The sequence below is a fragment of the Triticum dicoccoides genome, chromosome 1B (assembly GCF_002162155.2).
Source record: "Triticum dicoccoides isolate Atlit2015 ecotype Zavitan chromosome 1B, WEW_v2.0, whole genome shotgun sequence".
In the NCBI taxonomy this organism is placed as follows: domain Eukaryota; kingdom Viridiplantae; phylum Streptophyta; class Magnoliopsida; order Poales; family Poaceae; genus Triticum; species Triticum dicoccoides.
In genome coordinates, this window is record NC_041381.1 from 31,573,200 (window position 1) to 31,591,630 (window position 18,431).

General features: G+C 50.5%; 1 long non-coding RNA gene, 1 other non-coding gene and 1 pseudogene across 9 annotated transcripts in view; all 3 read left to right on the forward strand.

The window, feature by feature from the left end:
• Positions 1-12,806: 12,806 nt before the first annotated feature.
• LOC119317439 overlaps positions 12,807-18,431 on the forward strand; it is a 10,578-nt gene continuing 4,953 nt past the window's right edge. For 2 of the 8 annotated variants that reach the window (XR_005153617.1, XR_005153616.1), the window contains exons 1-6: positions 12,807-12,907; positions 12,998-13,150; positions 13,866-14,107; positions 14,198-14,310; positions 17,174-17,493; positions 18,254-18,361. This is a non-coding gene — a long non-coding RNA (uncharacterized LOC119317439). The remainder of the gene's footprint in view (positions 12,908-12,997; positions 13,151-13,865; positions 14,108-14,197; positions 14,311-17,173; positions 17,494-18,253; positions 18,362-18,431) is intronic. The other 6 variants (XR_005153618.1, XR_005153620.1, XR_005153619.1 and 3 more) reach the window with 6 other exon arrangements.
• Positions 16,535-16,634, forward strand: LOC119351629 (annotated as a pseudogene).
• On the forward strand, positions 16,698-16,825 carry LOC119351090. The gene has a single exon (XR_005169630.1). It is a non-coding gene; the product is annotated as a small nucleolar RNA snoR80 (small nucleolar RNA).

Sequence of the window (18,431 nt, forward strand, 5' to 3'; positions counted from 1 at the left end):
GCGGACCACAGAATGTATCCTAGTCCGGGTTTTGAGCCAACGTAGTAGTCGATCGGAACCACAATGGTACGTAGTCCTCCGTAGACATGGAGATCAATGACAGATCACGCATCATACTCCTTCCGTTCCTAAATATTTGTCTTTTTAGAGATTTCAAATAGACTACCACATAAGAATGCATGTAGACATATTTTAGAGTGTAGATTCATTCATTTTGCTCCGTATATAGTCAGTTATTGAAATCTAATCTCTAGAAAGACAAATATTTAGGCCAAAGGGAGTAGAAGACAAGGATGCTATGGACAACATCAGTGCCATGCATGGCGACACCCACGATGGACAACATCGTTGTCTTGAGCTTCTTAGTGGAGAGGGAATGAGTGTGCGTGAGAGTGACAAGGTTTGGGGTCATGGGGGACTGAACGGGGTTAAATAGGCCCATGATTGTCGCACACGATTGATTTGGGCTGATTTGTGTGCAATGACGATAAATGTGTCACACACACACACATGCACTCGAAAAGGCAACGCTATAGCCTTTTGGACCCACCACTTTGCATACGGGCGAGACTGAGGCTTCGTGTGCCACTAACATCTCGCAAACACCAAAAAGCGATCACATGCAATGGGGCAGGGTCTTATTTCATGACATATGCACAATGATTATTTGATGTCATGGTTCAGCAATTCATGAGCTTGATAGCAAAATGATTGTCTTGTGTTTTAATCTCATCGAGCTCACTTGACGACAACTTCCTCAAAACGTCCGAAGGTCTAGAAGAGCTCCCCGATGAACATTGCCTAATCTAGCATGACATGGTGGTAGGCTAAAAACAACAACTGTTGCATGTAAAATACCTCAATCACCACTGTTAAAATCTCCCTAGTAGAATCGCCATTGTTTTATGAAATGGTTAGCTGACTAAGTAGTAGCATCATTTTTGAAGAGTTGGCTTGAGATTGTTAAAGCCTCCCAAGTAGAATCGCCAATATTTGTCGTCGGATCTGGAAGGAAGGAGCGGTTGGGATTAGGTCAATGTGGGCAATCCAGTATCTGCTACTCCCTTCATTCCCTTATACAAGGCCATTATGAAAACTACATTTTGTATATACAAGGCCACCAACAGTAATCGAGAAAGTTTTTTCGTACTAGCCACTTATTTAATACTTGCATGCATGCAATCATAATGACACTCTGCTACTTCCTTCCCTTTTATTCCTCATTGCATAACAACGGTGTATTAATGATCTCAGTTAACGAAAAGACGAGGTTGTTCACAAAGTAGTCATTAAAATTGTACCTTCGTACCATTAATTTGAGTTTGTGACCTTGTATAAGGGAATGGGGGAGTATCATATTTATCCCAGGCTTGCTCCATAATTATAATATATTAAGTGGGCAGTCATAGATCACTTCAAATAACGAGGTTCATCATATTTAGTGTAAATTATTATTTCATGTGATATGATAATACATATCGATCATTTTTTCTTGTTCCATACATTGTTAAATTTATTTTAGCAAATTTGTCATCCTATTAGTGAGTAATCATGCTACTCCTTCCATTTCTAAATGTAAGTCTCTTTAGAGATGCCAATGCAGACTACACTCTAAAATATGTCTACATACATTTGTATGCAGTACTTATTGAAATCTCTTAAAAAAAGACTTATATTTAGAAACGGAGGGAGTAGGTCAAATAATATGCCAGGACATTTGCGATTTCCTAACATTAAGTGGCAACTTATTGTACTCGTACCATGCAAAAATGATTTAAAGGGTTTATAATGAACATATTTAGTTTGACATGAACATAAAATGACAAATGTACTCTCCCGACCTTCCGCTTTATCTATGTCACACCTCTTATCCCTTCCCATTCTCATCCAACACGTGCATGTCACACCAATTGTCTAGTAACCATAATATTACTATGATTAATAATAATAATAATAATAATAATAATAATAATAATATCCAACCATAATCGTTACTTCTGGTATGGAAATGGTCGACGAGGTGAAATAGGGATGCTGGCAGTGGGTTGGGTCGGGTTGCGTGAGAGTGAGAGAGAGAGAGAGAGAGAGAGAGAGAGAGAGAGAGAGAAGATAGAGTGGGATTGTGGTGGATCGAGGGTGGGTGGGGTTGGTCCATGCAGAACTTGATGTGTCTGGAAACAAAGGGGGTCTCGATGTGCTATTGTGCTCGACGCTCCCATGTGTCCCAGCCGGCCGCCCATGTCCTCTCGCAACCCCCTCACAACATACTATGCGGCAATGTAATGATACCAATGTCTCTTCGTGTGCACAGTGTCGGCTGCTAGCCGCCGTTGGATATCATAAACACATGAAATGAAGAGAAACAACACAGATAATTATATGCACAACATGTCGATTTCGAACACCTAAATAGAAATACCGGGGCAAAAAAGGTACCGGAATACTCCCTCTGGTCATGCGTGTAGGGCTCACGCTCAGAAACTATTTGTTTTGTTTTAGTGTTGAAATAAGGCAATGTTAGGATAATTAATACCCTCTAATTAATAGCTCTGTGGCCTTCTCCCTCCTCCCTAGGATTACTCCTCACCGCACCATCTTCCTCTCCCTCCTTTGTGTTGGAGCATTGCCAACTCAAAGGCCGGTCCGATGAGATGCACAATTAGAATTTAGTGCAGGGGAGAAAAAAAAAGCTAACAAATTGGTGATTGGGTCCCATAGTGAAAAAAAAAACAATAATTATAGAGTTTGCAATTACAAAAGTTCACCTCAATATTTATTGTTTCATATATTTATTTATATTGAAGCCGTTTCATAGATTATTATTGTTTCCAGTTTTTTTATAACTATCAAGAAACATAGGCCGGAGCGGTAAAAATCTTTGACTGGTTTTATTGGGTGTGATTCGAGTGGGCGTGATCCGCGTGATGTGGGATCTCTGCCGTTGGATCTAGGACGGAGGAGCGGCTGGGATCAAGTCCACGGGGGAGATTCGTGGGAGGAGCCGATGGGCCAATGAGATCGTCTCACTTTGTTTTCGTTCTTTGTTTCGTGGGACATGTCAAAAGTTACGCGCGCAAGGAAGCGGGCGGCCACCGAAAGTAGGAGAGGAGCGTGAAAGTTATGGCGGTTCGGGAGTTCAAATGAAAATGAAAAGAGAAAACCTCTTAGTAGCTAGACCCCCACCCATCCCCACACCCACAGCCCAAGCCCAGTCTGTCTCTTCCTTCCTTCTTCTCTCGCGAGTCCCACCCACCGTCGTCGCCGCCGCTTCACCCACCCACCGTCCACCTCCTTGCCGTGCCGCCCACCGCCGCCGTCGCCACCGCACCTACCTTCTCTCCCACCTCCGGAAGGATCCCGTCGCCACCATTGGACCCCCGTCGCCCCCAAGACCTCCCGTTCCCCTTTTCCCGGCCCATCTCGCGGCTTCTCCCTCTCTTCTCACAGCCGCCGCCGCCGCCTTCCTCCTCCCACCCCGCAACTCCTCCCTCTCAGCCTCCACCCTCGTACGTCCACCCTGGAAAGGGAGGCACAGGCCGGAGGTGGAGTCCAGATCCGATACGGCGCCTCACCAAGGTCACCGCCGCGCGGTGGTGATGGCGGCGTCCAGCGCGACTCCGTGCACCCACGCCCACGAGTGGGGAGTCCCGCCTCGGTTCGGCCAGGCCCGACTGAGGGAGTCCCGGATTAGGGGGTGTCCGGATAGCCGGACTACCATCATCGACCGAACTATCATCGGCCGGACTATCATCATCGGCCGGACTTCAAGACTATGAAGATACAAGATTGAAGACTTCGTCCCGTGTCCGGAGGGGACTTTCCTTGGCGTGGAAGGCAAGCTTGGCGATACGGGTATGTAGATCTCCTACCATTGTAACCGACGCTATGTAACCCTAGCCCTCTCCGGTGTCTATATAAACCGGATGGCTTTAGTCCGTAGGACACAACAACAACCATTACAATCATACCATAGGCTAGCTTCTAGGGTTTAGCCTCCTTGATCTCGTGGTAGATCCACTCTTGTAACATCCACAATATCAATATCAATCAAGCAGGACGTAGGGTTTTACCTCCATCAAGAGGGCCCGAATCTGGGTAAAACATCGTGTCCCTTGTCTCCTGTTATCATCCGCCTAGACGCACAGTTCGGGACCCCCTACCCGAGATCCGCCGGTTTTGACACCGACATTGGTGCTTTCATTGAGAGTTCCTCTGTGTCGTCACCGATAGGCTTGATGGCCTCTTCAATCAACAACGACGCAGTCCCGGGCGAGACTTTTCTCCCCAGACAGATCTTCGTATTCGGCGGCTTCGCACTGCGGGCCAATTCGTTTGGCCATCTGGAGCAGATCAAAAGCTACGCCCCTGGCCGTCAGGTCAGGTTTGGAAGCCTAAACTTCACGGCCGATATCCGCGGGGACTTGATCTTCGATGGATCCGAGCCACGGCCGAGCGTGCCGCACTGTCACGATGGGCACGACCTAACTCTGCCGCCGGACAGTACCTTGGAGGCCGCACACGAATCCGCTCCGACCCATAGTCCGGAGCCGATCACGCAGATCGAGGACGGGTGGCTGGACACCGCCTCGGGAGCTGCAACTTCCATGGCGATGGAGCCGAACACTGACCTTGTCCCTCATAAAGCTCATGACTCCGAGGTGCCGGACTCCCTGCCGGACTCCAAACCTCCTGCGCCCCTGCCAATCGAATCCGATTGGGCGCCGATCATGGAGTTCACCACTGCGGACATCTTTCAGTACTCACCCTTCGGCGACATCTTAAATTTGCTGAAGCACCTCTCGCTATCCGGAGAACCCTGGCCGGACTACGGCCAGGATGGTTGGGACACAGACGACGAAGAAATTCAAACCCCACCCACCACCCACTTCGTAGCCACCGTCGACGATCTAACCGACGTACTCGACTACGACTCCGAAGACATCGACGGTATGGACGACGATGCCGGAGACTATCAAGAACCAGCGCCCATAGGACACTGGAAGACCACCTCATCATACGACATATACATGGTGGACACCCCAAAAGACGGGGACGGCGAAGAAGCAGCGGAGGCAGATTCCTTAAAGAAACAGCCCAAGCGCCGACGTCAGCGGCGCCGCTCTAAATCCCGCCACAGCAAGAATGGAGATTCCGGCACAGGAGATAATAACACCCCAGAAAGTGCCGAAGATAACCCCCTCCAGCAAGATTCAGCGCAGGAGGAGGCAGAAGCAAGCCCTCACGAGAGGGCGGCAAACGAAGAGGTCGAGGATGATAATTACATACCTCCCTCCGGAGATGAGGCAAGCCTCGACGACGACGAATTCGTCGTGCCTGAGGATCCCGTCGAACAAGAGCGTTTCAGACGCAGGCTAATGGCCACAGCAAATAGTCTAAAGAAAAAGCAGCAACAGCTTCAAGCTGATCAAGACCTGCTGGCCGACAGATGGACCGAGGTCCTCGCGGCCGAAGAGTATGAACTCGAACGCCCCCCCAAAAGCTACCCAAAACGCAAGTTGCTCCCCCGACTAGAGGAGGAAGCATACAAACCTGAATCACCAGCGCACAATACGGCAGACCGACCACCTCGTGGCCGCGACAGAGAGGCATGTAAGCCCTCCACCAAAACCGTACCCCGGCACCGCTGAAAAAGCACGAAGCCACAAGGGAACGCGTCGGACTTGCGGGATATATTGGAGGACAAGGCAAGACAATCCAGATCTATCTATGGATCACGTGGGCGCCCCAAGACCCACGACGAATACCATCGCGCCGGATACAACTACTCCGGTCGGGCCGAACACAGCAGACAACGCTCTCTTGAGCTACGTCGCGATATTGCTCAATACAGAGGCGCCGCACACCCACTATGCTTCACTGACGAAGTAATGGATCATCAAATCCCTGACGGGTTTAAACCCGTTAACATCGAATCCTACGATGGCACAACAGACCCCGCGGTTTGGATCGAGGATTATCTCCTTCATATACATATGGCCCGCGGCGACGATCTTCACGCCATCAAATATCTCCCGCTCAAGCTTAAAGGACCAGCTCGGCATTGGCTTAACAGCCTGCCCGCAGAGTCAATTGGGTGCTGGGAAGACCTGGAAGCCGCATTCCTCGACAACTTTCAGGGCACGTATGTGCGGCCACCGGACGCAGATGACCTAAGCCACATAATCTAGCAGCCAGACGAATCGGCCAGACAATTCTGGACACAGTTCTTAACAAAGAAAAATCAAATCGTCGACTGTCCGGATGCAGAGGCCCTCGCTGCCTTCAAACATAACATCCGTGATGAGTGGCTGGCCCGGCACCTAGGACAGGAAAAGCCGAAATCCATGGCAGCCCTCACATCACTCATGACCCGCTTTTGTGCGGGAGAGGATAGCTGGTTAGCTCGCAGCAACAACCTCAGCAAAAATGCTGGCAGTCCGGATACCAAGGACCGCAATGGCAGGTCGCGTCGAAACAAAAACAAACGCCGCATTAACGGCGACAGCAATGAGGATACGGCAGTCAATGCCAGATTCCGAGGCTCCAAACCCGGTCAACGGAAGAAGCCATTTACAAGAACCACTCCGGGCCCGTCCAATTTGGACTGAATACTCGACCGCTCTTGTCAAATACATGGAACCCCCGAAAAGCCAGCTAACCACACCAACAGGGATTGTTGGGTATTCAAGCAGGCAGGCAAATTAATTGCCGAAAACAATGACAAGGGGCTACACAGCGATGACGAGGAAGAGACCCGGCCGCCGAACAACAGAGGACAGAAGGGATTCCCTCCTCAAGTTCGAACGGTAAACATGATATACGCAACGCATATACCCAAGAGGGAGCGGAAGCCTGCACTAAGGGACGTATACGCGATGGAGTCAGTCGCCTCAAAATTCAACCCATGGTCTTCTTGCCCGATCACTTTCGATCGAAGAGACCATCCGACCAGTATCCGCCATGGCGGATTCGCCGCATTGGTTTTAGACCCAATCGTCGACGGATTTCACCTCACGAGAGTCCTGATGGACGACGGCAGTAGCCTGAACCTGCTTTATCAGGATACAGTGCGCAAGATGGGCATAGACCCTTCAAGAATTAAACCTACAAAGACGACCTTCAAAGGCGTCATACCAGGTGTTGAGGCCAGTTGTACAGGCTCAGTCACACTGGAAGTGGTCTTCGGATCCCCGGATAATTTCTGAAGTGAGGAGTTAATCTTCGACATAGTCCCGTTCCGCAGTGGCTATCACGCTCTGCTCGGACGAACCGCGTTCACAAAATTCAACGTGGTGCCGCATTATGCATACCTTAAGATCAAGATGCCAGGCCCTCGCGGAGTCATCACGGTCAATGGAAACACGGAACGCTCCCTCCGAACGGAGGAACATACAGCGGCTCTCGCGGCAGAAGTACAGAGCAGCCTTTTAAGGCAATTTTTGAGTCCGGCCGTTAAACGACCGGACACTGCCAAACGCGCCCGGAGCAACATCAACCAAGACCACCTGGCACGTTCCGAGCACGCGTAGCAACGCGGCCCCAACCCCAGCCCTCGCACAATTGCAAGACAAACTCTCCACGTACATAATTACGCCCTGGAGATACCATGGGAATAGGGGGAGAGGCACGATCACAACAGACCCAGAGTGCGGTTCGACCACACCAGGGGCTCCAAAGTGTGTCGCTCTTTTTTTCTTTTATTTTTCTCTTTTTTTTACAGGACTCTGTCCGGCGGCGAACCTGCCGAACTCATGATGCAACAGCCAGGGAGGGACAAAGGCTGCGACGAACACTCAGGTGGTCTCCATTACGAGCATTAAATTTGTTAAATACACCATTCCGCGGCCTACCCCTGGAGGGAGACGCCTTTTAATTCGTCCAAATCCCTTGCTTTCTGCACTATTTGTATCATTCCGCACTCATAGCAGATCTTCTTGAATAAATAATGCAGCACTTTTTGCCCATAATTGCATTACTTTATATGTATATGTTCATTTACGATATGTTGCATCCGTATATTTTGGTACGGCCAAATACACCAGGGGCTTATGTTCCCCGCATTATGGTGTGATAAGTCCGAACACTTTCACAAGTGCGGCACCCCGAACTTATAGCATTATATGAATCGGCTCTGAATCATGTCTTGGGTCAATAGTTGGGTTTGCCCGGCTCATATGTTTGGCACCTTACGTTCCGTTCTATCGGCTAAGATAGCACTGGGAGAACCACTGCGATTGCGCCCTAGTTGAGCTGGGTTAACGCCTCAGTGGAGAAAGCTAAAACTGACTGTCATGATAAGATGAGAGACTGGTCGCTGTTCGAGAGGTCCCTTCGAGTCCCTAAAGACTTATGCCGCTTCGAGCGAAGAACCGGATAATGTCCGGCCAAGGCGTGGATAGCGCCCCGAACTCGGTCTTCCGAATACTAGGGGCTTCGCCGAAATTTAAAATTATAGAATCCCATGGCTAAGTGAGAGTGTTCAAACACTATAAGTCCGGTTGCCTTGTTCGTTGTGTTGAGCGCCTCCCTAGATGGACCCAAAAATGGGAACAAGAGTGCTCAAGTTTATCCCGAACACCCCAGCACTTGCGGCATGGGGGCCGAAACCGACGACTTGCCATCTCTCAGATTTAATAAACGGCCGCACAGAAGGTAATATTTTAAATTAATAAGCGTTGCTTAGCGCATATGAACAAAGTTTTCAGCGCACAGGATAACACATTGCGAAATTACTCAATAATTACATCCCGGGGGCACTCATCCGCAATCTTGCGGGCACCCTTCAGGACAGTCTTATAATACATCTCGGGCGTACGATACTCCTTGCCCGTTGGCGGCGCGTCAGTGATAAGCTTCTCCGCATCCAGCTTGCCCCAATGCACCTTTGCGCGGGCAAGGGCCCGACGAGCACCTTCAATACAGGCGGAGCGCTTGATAACCTCCACCCAGGGGCACGCATCCACCAACCGCCGCACGAGGCCGAAGTAGCTCCCAGGCATGGCCTCTCCAGGCCACAACCGGACTATGAGGCCCTTCATGGACTACTCGGCTACCTTGTGGAGCTCGACCAGCTGCTTCAGCTGGTCGCTAGGGGGCACCGGATGGCCGGCCTCAGCGTACTGAGACCAGAAGACCTTCTCCGTTGAGCTCCCCTCCTCGGCTCGGTAGAATGCGGCGGCATCAGACACGCTACGAGGCAGATCTGCAAACGCCCCTGGAGAGCTCCGAATTCGGGTAAGTAACACGTAATTTACATTCACATACTTGCTTTGCATGAAAAATGCCTTACCCGCCGCTATCTTCTTCACCGACTCAATCTCCTGAAGGGACTTATGGGCCTCGGCCTTGGCGGCTTTGGCACTTTCGAGAGCCGAGGCAAGCTCGGACTCTCGAGTCTTTGAGTCACGCTCCAAACTCTCATGCTTTTCCATGAGAGCCTGGAGCTCTTGCCGAACCGCCGCCACCCGCGCCTCCTACTTTTCTCGCTCTGCCCGTTCCGCGGCCGCATTGCGTTCGGCCGCGGACACGGCCTCCTTCAGGGTTGCCACCTTGTTCGTGGCCCCTGCAGTACCCACGTTATCCTTGTTATTTTTTGTCGCAACCTAAATCCTTTTCTGTAAGGTACAAATTCAAAGTGGTGTTACTCACCTTCTTTGTCCTGGAGCTGCTTCTTGGCACGGCCGAGCTCTTGCTCGGACCGCTCGAGCTCCTGCTTCAAAGCACCGACCTCCGCAGTCAGTGCGGCAGAGGTCAGCAGCGCAGCCTGCAACCCATATTGACATAATTTTTTAGCAACCCTGCGTATATCTTTTTTAGATCCTCAGTTCGGCTTTTCTTTCCGAACACCGAACCAAGCATGAGGGGCTACTGTCTATGCGGTATTACATTGCATATTTTTAACTTCTTACCTCAAAGCCTGATAGAAGGCTACTGCAGGCTTCGGTCAGCCCGCTCTTGGTGAGCTGTACCTTCTGAATCACCGCACTCATAATAGTGTGGTGTTCTTCCTCGATGGAAGCGCCTTGGAGCGCCTCCAACAAGTTGTCCGGCGCCTCCGGTTGGACGGAGGCCGCCGGCGTCACGGTCTTGCCCTTCTTGCGAAGGGGCCGCCGGCCGGACTCCGGAACCACTGCGGGTTCCGACGTAGAGTCCGGCGCAAAGTCCGGGAGGCCGCCTTGTGGCGCCTCCGGAGCCTCCCCCTGATGGGTCCCTTCTTGGGATCCCACCTCGGCGTCCTCGGCGTCGCGAGGGGTGGACGCGGTCGGGATGGAGTCTACATCCGACGGAGCCAACGACCCGCTCGATGAAGTGGGGAGATCATCATTGGCCGGACTACAGGCAGCATGCGGCATTAGAATGACACTATGTGACACAAGAAACTATAAATCATTCAGGAATCCGGATACTTACGATCTCGCCGGAGGCCTGGCCCTTGAAGGCCATTCTTCGTCGCCAATGTTGACGTTGGCAGAGCTGTCCGGGGGAATAGTCCTTCCCCTCTTGGACCCTTCGGCCTCCCCTGTTGGGGAAGCCTTCCTCTTCCTCTCTCACTCCTCTGGGAGAGAGTCCTCTTTCTTCTCCTCGTTTTCGGGGGAGGAATCCGCCTCGGAGTCGTCGGACACCTGAAAACGGGAACTCTTTCGAGTACCCGTGGCCTCCTTCTTGGCCTTCTTCTCCGGCACCACGTGCGGTGCCGGAACCAGTAGCCCCGCTAGGCGGGCGTCTACTGGGTTTTCTGGCATAGGAGTCGGGCAGATGATCTGCTCCGCCTTCCTCATCCAGTATTGTCAAAGGAAAAGGGGAAATTGAAACCCGCATAGAGTCAAACTGTGCATAGCAAGCATCCCGTAAAGGGGAAAAATCACTTACCTCGTCAGCTTGGCGCTGCGAGCGAAATCCGCGATCTTCGGTGGCGGATGCGGGGGCTTCGGCGCCCTTAAATAGCACTTTCCAGGCATCTTCGTACCTAGTGTCGAAGAGCCTGCTCAAGGTCTGGTGCTGTGCCGGATTGAACTCCCACAATTTGAATGCCCGTTCTTAGCACGGGAGGATCCGGCGGATGAGCATGACCTGGACCACGTTGACAAGCTTGAGCTTCTTGTTCACCAGCCTCTGGATACATGCTTGGAGTCCAGTCAGCTCCTCTGAATCACCCCAGGTCAGGCCGCTCTCTTTCCAAGAGGAGAGCCGCATGGGGATCCCAGATCTAAATTCGGGGGCTGCTGCCCATCTAGGGTCACGCGACTCGGTGATATAGAACCACCCCGATTGCCATCCCTTGATGGTTTCCACGAAGGCACCCTCGAGCCAGACGACGTTGGGTATCTTACCCAACATGGCGCCTCCGCACTCCGCCTGAGTGCCCTTCACCATCTTCGTCTTGACGTTGAAGGTCTTGAGCCACAAGCCGAAGTGAGGTTGGATGCAGAGGAAGGCCTCGCACACGACGATAAACACCGAGATGTTGAGGATGAAGTTTGGCGCCAGATCGTGGAAATCCAGGCCGTAATAGTACATGAGCCCCCGGACAAAGGGATGCAATGGGAAGCCCAGTCCGCGGAGGAAGTGGGGAAGAAATACGACCCTCTCATGGGGCCTGGGGGTGGGGATGAGCTGCCCCTCGTCGGGCAGCCGGTACGCGATGTCGCCGGATAGATATCCGGCACTGCGCAGTCTTTCGATGTGCCCCTCCGTAACGGAGGAGGTCATCCACTTGCCTCCCGCTCCAGACATGGCTGGGGAAGGTTGAGACGAGATGTGCGGGCTTGGGCGCTGGAGCTCGAGTGCGCGGAGATGGATAAGCAAAGGAGGAAGAAGGCGTAGGTGAAAGGGTGGATCCTAATCCCCTTATATATGGGCGGACGAAGTCTATGCGTCCCCCACCAGCCTGGTAAAACTCGCTTATCTCCCAAGCGCCACCATCAATGGCACGGTTGGGTTACCCACGTCCGTATTGATGAGAATCCCGGAATAAGGGGGAACACGATCTCTGCTTCGACAAGACGTGCCAAGGAAACCGCTTCGCTAAATGCGCTGAGGTGGTAAAGTAAAAAACGATTCAAGTAATGGCTTGGTAGTGGTGTGATGTCATGCCGCAAAAAACGTCAGCAGATTGGACTTGTGTATATATTATTCTCTTTACGGTGGAATGTGGAATTTATTTTGCAGAGCCGGACACTATCCTGGTGTTCACAATCTTCTACGAATTATTCGGAGGAGGAACCCACCTTGCAATGCCGAACAATATGTGCACCAGACTCATCATCATTGAAGCCTGGTTCAGGGGCTACTGAGGGAGTCCCGGATTAGGGGGTGTCCGGATAGCCGGACTACCATCATCGGCCGAACTATCATCGGCCGGACTATCATCATCGGCCGGACTCCAAGACTATGAAGATACAAGATTGAAGACTTCGTCCCGTGTCCGGAGGGGACTTTCCTTGGCGTGGAAGGCAAGCTTGGCGATACGGATATGTAGATCTCCTACCATTGTAACCGACTCTATGTAACCCTAGCCCTCTCCGGTGTCTATATAAACCGGATGGCTTTAGTCCGTAGGACAGAACAATAACCATTACAATCATACCATAGGCTAGCTTCTAGGGTTTAGCCTCCTTGATCTCGTGGTAGATCCACTCTTGTAACATCCACAATATCAATATCAATCAAGCAGGACGTAGGGTTTTACCTCCATCAAGAGGGCCCGAATCTGGGTAAAACATCGTGTCCCTTGTCTCCTGTCACCATCCGCCTAGACGCACAGTTCGGGACCCCCTACCCGAGATCCGCCGGTTTTGACACCGACACCGACCATCTCCTCCTCCGAGCTCCAAGCGTCCATGGTGGCCTCCTCTTGCTGCCTCTGCTCGGCCGCGCCGCGTGCAGACGACTCTTCCCGCTCGTCAAGGTACAGCTCTAGCCCCGACGCCATCAAGTTCTCGATTTAATCTTCTTCCCTTCCTTGGTTTCCTCATGCGCTCCTACTCCACAACCACAGGGTCGGCACAGCGATTGGAGACGAGCAGGAATGAACCAACAAGCCTAAGAGGAGGAGCAGGAGCTCCATCAGCAGCAGCTCATGCTCATGGACGACCAAGTCTGAATCATTGATGTTACTCTGCTGTCCTGGCTTCAATTCACGGCATAGGAGGTTTGATTCCACTCCTCTCCTCTGCTCTCGCCCCCTCACGCTCATGTGCATGTGCAGGGATTTGACCAGTTACTGTAGCTACCATCAGTTGGATTAGGTTAGATGGTTTCAAGAGAAAAGTGCTGACCATGCTTGATTGATTCAGGAACTTACGCCCTTATGGGCACAACCAGCATGCAGTTATGCTCTGCGTCTTTTATGTTTTAGTTGTTAAGGTTTACCAGATGTTGGGTGTTGCTGTGTGATGATGGGTTTGTACCCTCGTCACGTTGAAAACTTGATGTCGTGTCTTCCGAACTTGTTATATTTACTAGTCACAGAAGGTGTATTTCCCATTAATAAAAGAAGTTATAGAAGCTGCATACTGTTTGTCTGCTGCCCAATTGTGACCTTTATTTTCTTTGCGTTGGTCACTGAATCCTTCATGGTGTTTTTGGTTGCACAAGTCAAACAGTAATACTTTTTAGTTCTGTCAATCCTACACCGTATTTTACACTCTTCATAGCATTGAAATGTTTGTACTGAGCATTTGTTGCTGCCCTGTGTCCATAGTCCCACATTCGATACTACTCCCTCCATTCCAAAATAGATGACCCAACTTTGTACTAAAGTTGAGTCATCTATTTTGGAACGGAGGGAGTAGTTCAGAGATGCTTTTGTGGTGCGAATCAATCTAATTACAGTTTTTTTGGGTTGGTAATGTCTTCTTTTGCAGGGGTGAACTTCATTACTTAACCGGATTATTGACCCACAGACTCCTCTTGTCACCACCCTGCGGTCGTGATGGCGGCGTCCAGCGTGGCCCCGTGCTTGCCTGGGGGAGTCCCGCCTTGGTTTGGCCAGGCCCGACCATCTCCTCCCCCGAGCTCCAAGTATCCACGGCGGCCTCCTCCTCTTGCCCCTGCTCGGCCGTGTCACGTGCAGACGCCATGGACCTTCCTCTTCCCGCTCGTCAAGGTACAACCCTAGCGCTGATGCCATCAAGGTTTCGATTTTATCTTCTTCCCTTCCTTGGTTTCCTCATGTGCTTCTACTCCACAACCACAGGGACGGCACGGCGATTGGGGACGAGCAGGAATGAACCAACAAGCGTAGGACGAGGAGGAGCTCCATCAGCAGAAGCTCATGGAGGAACAAGTCTGAATCTCCTCACGGCATAGGTGGTTCGACTCCACTCATCTAATCTGCTCTCTCCCCCTTACGCTCGTGTGCATGTGTATGTGTAGAACCAATTAGATTAGATTAGATCCTTGATTAGATGGTTTCAAGAGAAAAGTGCTGACCTTAATTGATAGATTCAGGAATTGACGCCCTTGTGGGCACAATCAGCATGCAACTATGATTTATTCATATTCGTCAATGGAGAGGGAATGCCCAAACCAATAGTGATTATTGGAATAAATATTTCAGTGAGAGCAGCTATGTTTTTTGTTATATTTAGTAGTCAATGATGGTGGATTTCCTAAAAAAAGGTTATAGATGGTGCATACTACTTGTCTGCTGCCCAATTGTGACCTTTATTTTCTTTGCATTGGTGACTGTCACTCCACGGTGTTTTTAGTCGCACATGTCAAACAGTAATACTTGAAGTTCTGTCAATCCTACATGGTCCTTCTGCACTGCATATATAAAGTTTCTAAATTTTGCATATCTGCATATGTCTCATGTACTTGATTTCCAAATTCGTTTGTGGTAATTTCGGTTCTTTTGCTTACTGCAAGTAACATGGAGATGCCTTGTGGTTTTGTTCTGTTCGTGAAGATGCAGCAATAAGAGGAAAACCATGGTTGCCTCTTCAGTGGTGTTTTTTGTTTGAATCATACCTTGATTAGGCGGTTTGAAATTTCTGATGCTGCCTCTTCAGTGGTGTTTTTCAGAGTATTTAACCAAAAACTACCACAATTCACGGAAACGCGACAGAAAATTACCACTTTACGATTTTGTCCCGAAAACTACCACTTTTTTATTAATTCGTGGCAAAAAACTACCAAGTGTGAAAACTACTCGCTTTGCCTGGGTTAAACCCGAATCTGACAGCCTGACCCCACACATAAATGGGCTAAAAATGCAATCGGGTCCCTAGTTTTTCTTCAAAAAAGCAATCGGGTCCTCCGCCTCCTTCTCCTCCTCGTCGCCGGCCTCCTCCTTCCCCAGCCGCTTGCCGCCGGCGGACGGGAACGGCTACTGCTGTGGCGAGTCCACGTCGTGGACGGCGGGGCCGGGGTCGTCGGCGCTGAGATGTGCCCAAGCACCGCCGCCTACGTGCAACTCAGTTGTGCGCTGGCCCGCGCCAGACGCACGCTCAAGGCGCGGCGCGCGGCGTGCAGCCCGACCTCGACGCTCGGTCTCTGCTGCTCGTCCGTGGCCATCAGCTCCGGCGAGGAGCAAAGCAACAGCCGGGGAGGCGGGGACGCCTTGAGCAGGGGCAACTCACGTCGGAGGAAGCCCGGGACGTCCTGCTTGGCCACGGGCTCTTGCTACTGTCCGCCGCCGCCGCAACTTCTACTGCTTCCCGCCGCTGCTTGTTGTTGAGCACGTACAGACCACACACACATACGCAGCATGAATCAAGCACGCACAACATGGCAGCCTCGATGCTCTCCTGCCCGTGGCGGCGGCTAGAGGCGGCCGGCAACCAGCTCGCCTCGTTGCTCGCCGTGCACGTCGCCCACCGTGACCACTGCTGCTCGCCGCGTCCATAGCGCGCCGCGCCCGCGACGACGCCGCCAAGAGCGTCACGGTGTTCCAGGGCCAGCTGCAGCAGCTCTTCCACCTCCAGGACCCGGAGCAGCGAGCAGAGGGAGAGGAAGGCGAGCGTGGCGACCAGGGTGAGGGACACCCACACCTGCCCGTCCAGGGGCCGCGGCGGCGCGGAGGCCGGGAGGGTGATATGAGGTGGCGACGACGAGTTCCCGCGAGAGCTGAGCCATGGGAGGGTTGAGGAAGCGGATCCGGGCGCGGCAAGGCTCTCCTCTCGACGACGGCGGGGCGACATGGCTGTAGAGCTCCTGCTCCAAAAAGAGAAGACGAGGGATATGGACCCGATTGCTTTTTTTAAAAAAAAACTAGGGACCCGATTGCATTTTTAGCCCGCTTATGTGTGGGGTCGGGCAGTCAGATTCGGGTTTAACCCAGGCAAAGCGAGTAGTTTTCACACTTGGTAGTTTTTTGCCACGGATTAATAAAAAAGTGGTAGTTTTCGGGACAAAATCGTAAAGTGGTAGTTTTCTGTCACGTTTCCATGAATTGTGGTAGTTTTTGGTTAAATACTCTGTTTTTCAAGAAAAAACCTTGGCTGTCTGAGCTCCCAGATCTCATCCCATCGACCAATTTTTCTCGCTTTCTGTTCCGTCGGTGTTTTTCTTTCTGTTTGCATCAGCTGATTAGGGTGCTCGAGTGATGACATCCATGTGGACTAGAGTTTCTGATGCTGCCTCTTCAGCAGTGTGTTTGAAGACAAACCCTTGGCTGTCTGAGCTCCCAGATTTTCTTCAAAATGATGCCTTTTTCCTGATGGCTTTTTTTGATTAGTTGATGTGTGTCTGTTACCAATTCGGGTTGATGATTTTTGTTCCTCACAAGGTAATGGCTCGGACGCTAGAATCGATTCTGTGGTGATATCCTGATTGGTGGCGTTCTTGGTGCCAGCTTATCCTGGAAAAGCCACATATATTCACATTAGCACATTCTTTCTTGTTATTTTACTGTGTTTTTGGGATCTAAATGATGCAAAACTACGAAAGGTAAAGCGTCCATGTCAGTTTTCTTTCACATTCATAGGGAGATTTGATAGATTCCTCTGTTTGTTTTTTGTTCTTTGTTGCATTTTTATTCTTTTTATTCATGAATGTGGATGGAGTAAAATACAGTTATCCCCGTCTTACTTCCTCGAAAGGGTGCTGACAGTCTTTGAATCTCACACAATTTACTATCCACTGATCACTTGTTATTTCCCTTTCTTTTGGTTTTTGTAAGTGTAAAGTTGATCTTCGCGGGTGACGATTAGTATTGATTGTTGAACAGGTACATAGATTACCTGTACCATGTCGACGTTTCCTCCCCTGAGCTCCAAGTATCCACGGTGGCCTCCTCCTTTTTCCTCTCCTCGGCCGTGTGCTGACGCCATCAAGGTTTTGATTTGATCTTCTTCCCTTCCTTGGTTTCCTCACGCGCTCCTACTCCACAACCATAGGGATGGCATAGCGATTCGGGACGAGCAGGATGGGGCCAACAAGCCTAGCAGAAGGAGGAGCTCCATCAGCAGCAGCTCACGGAGGAACAAGTCTGAATCGTTGCTGTTTGCGTTCACTCTGGTGTCCTGGCTTCACTTCACGGCATAGGTGGTTAGATTCCGCTCCTCTGCTCTGCTCTCTCCCCCTCACACTCATGTGCATGGGCATGTGCAGGGATTCAACCAATTACTGTAGCTACCATCAATTAGATTAGATCCTTGATTAGATGGTTTCAAGAGAAAAGTGCTGACCGTACTCGACTGATTCAGGAATTGGCACCCTTCTGGGTACAACCAGCATGTATTTTATGATTTATTTATATTCATCACTGCTCAAACCAACAGTTCCTATTGGAATAACTGTTTCAGTGAGAGCAACTATGTTTTTTGTTATATTTACTAGTCATAGAAGGTGGATTTCCTATAAAAGAAGTTATAGAAGGTGCATACTGATTGTCTGCTGCCCAGTTGCGACCTTTATTTTGTTTTCATTGGTGACGGTGAATCCTCCATGGTGTTTTTAGTTTATAAGTCAAACAGTAATAAAATCATCTAGCCGCTTATGTAGGGAGCATGGTAGAGTGGCTAGCAGCTTGGAGCTATTCACTTGATAGCAAAACACAGGGATATTTACATGACATACTGTTTGTCCATGATCTTATAGCTCAAGTACCATTTCCGGGAATTGCGTGCAAGTGCTTGTCTGTGAGGTGTGAGCTGCAGGAATTTAATACATCGAATGCCATCATTTTTCGTTTGCCTACAATTGTTTGTCTATGAGCATTTGCACTGATTGTTCTTGTGATATACCTCCACAGATTCCACTGAAAAGATTGTTCTAGGCACCTAATCTATTTGTTTGTTTGATTCAGAGCAGTAGGCATCCTCCACGGACGACATTGACGAGGAACATGCGGTACTGCATGGCCGAGCTGCTGAGCTCGAGAAGAACATCATCGAGTCCGACCCCAACATTGAAGGTGATTACGACAACCCGCACAAGTTTGCTCCGCCCTCCCACCCATTGGTGGTAAGCCATTGGTTCTCTGT